Consider the following 7,046-nt stretch of genomic DNA (forward strand, 5'->3'; position numbering starts at 1 on the left):
AAAAAAAAAGAGGGACATTTAGTCCCGGCTGATGTTTTCAACCGGGACTAAAGGTCCTGCCCCATGGCGGTCCCTGACCAGGCCTGGAGGTCCCCTTTACTCTCGGGTGGTGTTTCCAACTAGGACTAAAGGGCCGTTAGTCCCGGACGTCAAGCCCGAATTAGTGCTCCCGGTTGGGAAACCGGAACTAAAGGGGTTTCCCAACCAGAAGTAAAAAGCCTTGTGCACCGGTGTGAAGATGCTCCCCAGCACGCCTTCTTTTTCTCTCCTTCACCATCATTTTTGTCCCATAGCTATTTTTTTTCTCAACGCATGCACGTGATTCGCTTCTACTCCAGACTAGTGACAACTTTTCATGCAAAAGCCTGGCTAGTTTTTGAACAGCAAGGGGTGGAGCATCTAGGTAAAAGGCTCAGAGACGGCCAGTGAATGTGGTAGCTTTGGCGAACGGATACTGTCGTTTGACGTCGACATGCCTTCTTCCTTTCCAGTGAAACCTCCAAATCGTGCGCAACTTCGTCGCAGGCCCCAGACACTCCGCGATGCATTCTTGCAAGACAAGGATGCACGTGTATACATCCACGAACCCGTAACTGAGTGCCCTCGTGGTCACCACGGAGAGCAGAGCCGCCTGGAAGGCCAGCATCATGCAGACGATCGAGCGACACCCACAAGAGCTGCAGCGCCGCCGCGAAGCTCTTCCACGAGCCGGCAGAGCGCGGCGCCTTCCCATAGACGAGCAGGATCACCGCCACGATGGACGTTACCACGGCCCCGGTGTTCAAGAGCAGGAAGCTGTTGAAGACAGTGTCGTCCTTGAGGTTCGCCTTGCCGTCGTCGCCGTACCCACCGGGCAAGTTGAACCCGGCGGCGAACGCGGCGGCGACGATGAGGCCGGCCACCACCGCGAGGCTGTTCGACGTGTTCGGTATCCCCTTCCGCACCATGTCGCGGCCAACCCACTGCTCCATCCTGCCTCTGCGGCCGGAGCTGTGCCCCGTAAGCGACTAGCGCGACCACCAGGCTTACCATTTTGAAGAAACTGATGGTTGATCCGGCGGCGAGATCAAACGCTGTGTGACCATCGTTGTTCGGAACATGCCCGCACCTTGCCGTCGTGTAGCAGATGCTCGACGATGCCGGTCGATCCCGCTGTCACCGCGTGGTGGAGAGGCGTGTTCCCCTCCCTATCCTGCGCGTCCAGGAGGCCGCGCAGCATGGGATTCTTGGTGGCGAGCGACACCACCGAGGAGCGCTTCTCCTGGGCCGCGGCGTGGACGAAGGTCCCGCCATTGCCGTCACGGAGCTCGGCGGCGTCGGGGCAGCTCCTTAGCATGTTCGTCACGACGCGGTGGTGTCCCATCCGCGCCGCGACGTGGAGAGCCGACAGGCCGCTCGAGTCCTTCTTGTACACCGTTCCCGGCGGCCCGGCGCGCAGGATTGCACGCACGATGCTGCGATCGCCGTCCGACGACGCGAAATGGAGCCGGCTGCTGCCGCTGCAGTCGACTTGGTCGGCCAGAGCTGGCCTCCATTCCAGTAGCAGGTGAACCATTTCTTCAGGCAACGCAAATGATCAACACATTAGTTCACTGCATTATTTTTTTTCTTCCAGTAATACCATTAAGAATCCAACAAGCAACTAACCTGAGCTCTGGAAAACGGCAGCGTGCAGAGCATTCTGTGCGCTTGGCCCCATCGATGACGCGTCCTTGCACTTGGTAATAATCGCTCTGACTGCTGACACCGAGCCGCTAATTACAGCCAAGTACAACGGCGACACGCCGGCGTTGTTCAGCTCGGCCGCCGGTTGTGCCGCCGCCGAGACCAGCACCTCCACCGCCGCGCCGTGCCCGTGCCTCGACGCCAGGTGCAGGGCCGTGTCGCCTGCCTCGTTGTTGCATCCCAGAATGTTCTCGCCCCGGTCCGTGGCCAGCTCGACGAGGACCGCGACTGCCCTGGCGTGCCCAGCCCTCGCCGTGCAATGCATCGGCGTGTCCAGCGCCAAGTTCTGGCGAGAGAGGAGGCCCTGGTCCCTGAACCTGAGGTAGAGCTCCCGGATCAGCTCATGGTGCCCTTGCTCCGCAGCCACGTGTAGAGCGGTGTTCCTCTCCGTAGTCAACTCAAGTATGTCGCATTGACCATGCATAACAACGCCTGAAACGGGTATTCAGGAAATTAGTACAATAACCTAATTCGTGTGTCAAATGACGAGTTCAATTGGAACCAAATTCATTGGATAGGTCAGGGACCGGGGTTTTCGAGAGAGAAACTCTCAAATCAGAGCCCCTACTTTTTGATTCGAGGGCCTCCTACTTTGAGGGCATGATTTATTTATTTGGTATAGAAGGAGCTCTCAAATCTATTCTAATAGACACTGGCACATGTGCTCAGTCATTCTCTATTCTTCCCTCCTAAGCTACACCAGTGTGTGTGGGGGGAGGAGAATAACGAGAGGGATGGATCCGACAATGTCTCTACACATAGAAAGGGAGTCGCTGGGGAGTAGGCTGGGGAGAGGCACGCCATTAGCGGAACCGAAGGGGAGGACGACAACAGGAGAGTGGGAGGAGTAGTCACTGGGGTAGGCCACACAGAGCGTTGGGTGGGTGGGAGGGACGTAAGAAACAGCGCACCCGGCAAGGGGAGTGTTAGGAAGTGTAGCGAGTGCCCGAGCGAGCTTAGTTTTAGATAGGTCGGGGAGATAAATGACTGAAACTGAAAAATATAGGCCTCATCTAGGTTCCCAAAAATGAGGTCCGATCCCGCGGGGAGAATTTAAGAGCCTTTTATTTTTATGGGTCTAAGTAGGAGCCCTGCTCAACTTGTGTTTTTGACCTGAGCTTTCAAAATATGGTTTAGGAGCCTATTTGAGGAGCTGCTAGAGTTACTCTTATTTGCTATTTCACTACCAACTCATCAAACAACTATCGCAGAAGCTTGCCGGTGCCTTAGTATTCAGCTCTTTCTTCCCTGTCTCATCTTTCACCCTTATTTGCTCCTAAGCCACCTACCACACAACTACGTGCTTTTTATTTTTTTGTGAGAATTATACAATTCTTTCCTTTAGTGCGTTATAGCTAGATGATGATTATCATGGTAGCTCCAAAATGAGTCTCCAAAAGTAATATTAAGATTAATAATAACAGTCATTTTGCCTTGATGCTTTTATTTTTTTGGAAAACTTAAAATAAATAAAAAGGTTGAGATATAGAATGATTTGAAATTTGCACAGTAGGTTGATGCAATTTATTTGTTCTCACCTAAAATTATAGATTTCTTTTATTTTAACGAAAGGTGGTGTGTCCCGTATTTTTGTGGTAGTTGTGTCGCCGTGAAATCAGTTGTTGTAAGTACAAGTGTTCCGATAGAAGGCATCATGACGGGGACATGCTTGGAAGTCTCTTTGACGTTGCTTTCCCATAAGAAGCCATCTACATTTGATTTGAATATTGACCGTTCTAACGGTCAACAAAGTCGCCACACGGGTATAGTTGACCAAAAGGCCCGCGGGCTGATGGTCCGGCCATGGCACAGGATTCTGGCTCGGCCTAGGTATGGCACGGTCTGGGTTAGCATTTCTTGCCTAGCATCCAGTCCTGCCGTGCCGGCCTGACCCCCATCGAGTCGTGCCCTCCGTAGGCCCGTACTATGTCAGGCCGAGCGGCGCATTTAATTTGGCCATTTATACATGGGTGTTATACCATGCACTTACATGCAGTATTTACCGACACAGGTACGTGGCTAGAAATATCTGCTTGGACCAAAGAACACTCTCAAGCATCCAATTTTGGATGTCTGGGTCAGATTCTATAGATTGTGCATAGTTGAATAGTCAACGATGTGACAATAATGTCCTCCAAACAACTTCTCCAAATTTTGGCTATGGAGAACTACTCCATGTTGGTTTCGTTGAAATTTGACTTATGCTGATTTATTATAAGAGAAAAACACTGTTTGTTCGCTGTGTTGAAGTAGTGTTGTGGGGTATACACTATGTCTCTAGATATATGTAGTAAAAAAGTATATCTATACATACTAATAAAGAGGTAAAATTTCCGGTCATTTTTTTTCGTCCATCCATTTTTTTCGTCCATCTCCCCCTAACTACCGATAGTCGAAAGTTTCTTCCGTCTAGACTTATATGACCCTAGATAGTTAGGACAAATAGATCTCTCCAAGCCTGAATAGACTGAATAGGAATATGAATCCTAATTCAAATAGAAATCTTATTTTACTTTCTATATAGCCAAGCATCTCTTTCAACCCGGCTTTTTACTTCCCATAACATTTTTTCCTCCATCTCTTTTTCTCGGATGATCTCCTGTTCTGTTTTTTTGTCCGATTTTCCATAAACAATCACGGTTTCTTTTTTCTTTCCTCCATCTTTATTTTGTATGTATGGTTTTTGGTTTTACCGTTATCATCGTGTGTGCGTCCACACCGTTTTTCTCGTGCTCTGGTTTTGTGTGTGCGGCCGCCGAGGTCTTTCCTTTGAACAGACGGGATGAGATCGAGTTCTACTTCGATGCGTGTGCACCGAGCTAGAGCCAGCATCCATGTCCTCGGCAAACGCCAAAGCATCCCCAACGATGGTTGATTTAGAGCCGCTGCACATTCCCAACGATGAGCGATCTCCTCATCGAGATCTTCTCGCATGTTCGGACACCAAAACCATCGCATCCGTCCGTGCCACTGACCACGAGTCTGACCGTGAGGATCTATTGTATTGCTCGTCATCGGTGACGCTGGGTACTCCTTTCCAGCTTCTCATCGCCGACCGAAACTTGGTGACGAGGATCTTCCTCTCGGAGCACGGCGAGTGGGACGACGTCATCCACAACCACCCCATACCGCTCAACTTCCTCCCCACCGTCCCCATCCTAAACCGTCTCTCCCCACCTCTTGTCATTGGAAGCCACCACCATCAATGAGCTTAGCTGTGCAAGGAACGGGGTGTCATCGTGATGGATGTCTGCACGGCGAGGGCCACGTGCACGTGGTCATCGAGTTGCCACCCCAACCCAAGGCTTCAGGCAGGTGAGGTCGCCGATGCTCCAAAGACATGGACAAGGGGCCCCTAGCTTCCTGGATCGGTGAATGGAAGGCTGAGCCTGCTCTTGTCACTGAGCCATGTGTCGTAGATATGTAGTCGCTGTGTTGGCGTCATCGTCAGAGGCGGCGAGGTGGACTCGACAGGTACTGACGATCCACAGGCAGGCCATCACCAGGCAGTGTCCGGGCTGCGCCGTTCGGTGAGCGGAGAGGCACCGTGGTGCGGCAAATAGAGGGAGTGGAGCTTGCTAGATCGACCTATGATCGAGACAGGAATGCGTCCTCAGCGGATGAACTAACGAAAATCGGCGAGCCCCGCTACTTGCTGTTTGTTTGCAATCAAATTATGAACTGAAATCTTAAACAGATTGCCATCGGTCCGGTCTAAATAAATTTGTCTCTAAACTGTACATAGCGCAAACCCCAATAAGGGTTACCATATGAAAAATCAAGAGATGCCTCTCGTTGTAATCAGACCATTGATTATGGATCCACAAAGAAAGTCATGGAACTCAATATTTAACTATATCAAAGCATAAGTAGTATGAAAATATCTCTGTGCTTTGTAACATAAAAAATATATCAACATTATATTTTAAATTTGATACAAATTTAGGGGCATTATCATATTATTTGCTAACATTGGCTTGTATTATGGATGTTATGATAATCTTAAAATAAATTATAGCTTTTAAATTTTATATAAATGGTAAAACATAAATATAGATATGTACCGTTCCTTTTGTTTTCATGAATATTTTATAATTTTTTGCTCTCGTTGCAACGTACGGGCATATTTGCTAGTACGTCTAAAAAAGCCAAAAACGTCTTATAATTTGCAACGATGGGAGTAATATTTAGCTGCTAAAAATTAGTAAGATTTTGTTTGAATTCCCTCAGCTAATATGTCAGGCTAGTGCGACTCCAATGTAAACGGATGTGTGAGCACTAGTGGCTTCAGAACACCCAAATCTTAATTTGTTACCTTTCCTTCTATGCCAACCTACCTTTCATTAATGTATTATTCCCTTTGTTATGAAATATTAGGGATTCAACGTTCAAAATTTGTACCAAATATAAGGTATTCTAGGTCTCAATCATCCTCCCCTCTATCCTTTGTCTTTTTACCAAAAAAAAAAAATTGAGTCTTTTAAACTTAACATCACCTAAAATAACCAGCTAGTTATTATTGGCCAGGACTCAAATTCAAATATTAATTCTTGGACCCAAATGAAGAATTTGGAAGCAGAAAGAAAAGAAAAAAAAGGTTTAGGTCTGTTTCGTTAGTTACCAGTGGCTTGACAGTCTATCGCAGCGGCGTGTTGTTGCAGAAGCAGCGCCGTGACCTCGGCCATCCTCCCTTTGTAGACGGCGAGATAGAGAGAAGGGCACATGTTGCCGACGACCATGCGCTCATGGTCACATTGCGGCGGCTGCTGCATCGGCGGCGGCGTTGCCATTGCAGGCGACCCGGCAGGCGAAGCACCGGCGGCAAGCTGGATGGACTGCTGCTGAGGATCCATCCGGCCTGTGAAAGCGGTTGGCAGCTCGCTGCGCCAGGCGAGAGTGGGAGGTATATATATGGTCTTTCTTGCGGAATGGTCTTTCTTAAGGAAAGTACGTTGTAGATGCATGCAGACAAGTCGTGTGTGGCGCCTTGCAAGATGATAGATGGACATGGACTGTCCGGCCGGCTAAAAGTCACATCAAGAAGCTACTACGCAAGTAAGGAGTTGTCCACGACACCACGCATACACACATCAACAATTCAACAGTCAACAATGTGATGAACTGAAACACTTGCACGATAGATCTCTGATATGTGTTGTTGATGTTGAGGCCAAGGAGTAAGAACGTTAGATAATTTTTTTTGGAAAGCATAAAGATATAATAGCGCAATTAATGTGACATTTTGAGATGGAGCATTATATGTGCATATATATAGATGAATCTCAATAGGAACCAATAAACAACCTTAAAAGAAAGTGAAG

At 48.6% G+C, this 7,046-nt stretch overlaps 1 pseudogene; it reads right to left on the bottom strand.

Moving 5' to 3' along the window:
* Positions 1 to 412: 412 nt before the first annotated feature.
* LOC136488375 (ankyrin repeat-containing protein At5g02620-like) lies at positions 413 to 6,777 on the bottom strand (annotated as a pseudogene).
* Between the last annotated feature and the right edge of the window lie 269 nt (positions 6,778 to 7,046).

This window comes from Miscanthus floridulus, chromosome 10, assembly GCF_019320115.1.
Source record: "Miscanthus floridulus cultivar M001 chromosome 10, ASM1932011v1, whole genome shotgun sequence".
In the NCBI taxonomy this organism is placed as follows: domain Eukaryota; kingdom Viridiplantae; phylum Streptophyta; class Magnoliopsida; order Poales; family Poaceae; genus Miscanthus; species Miscanthus floridulus.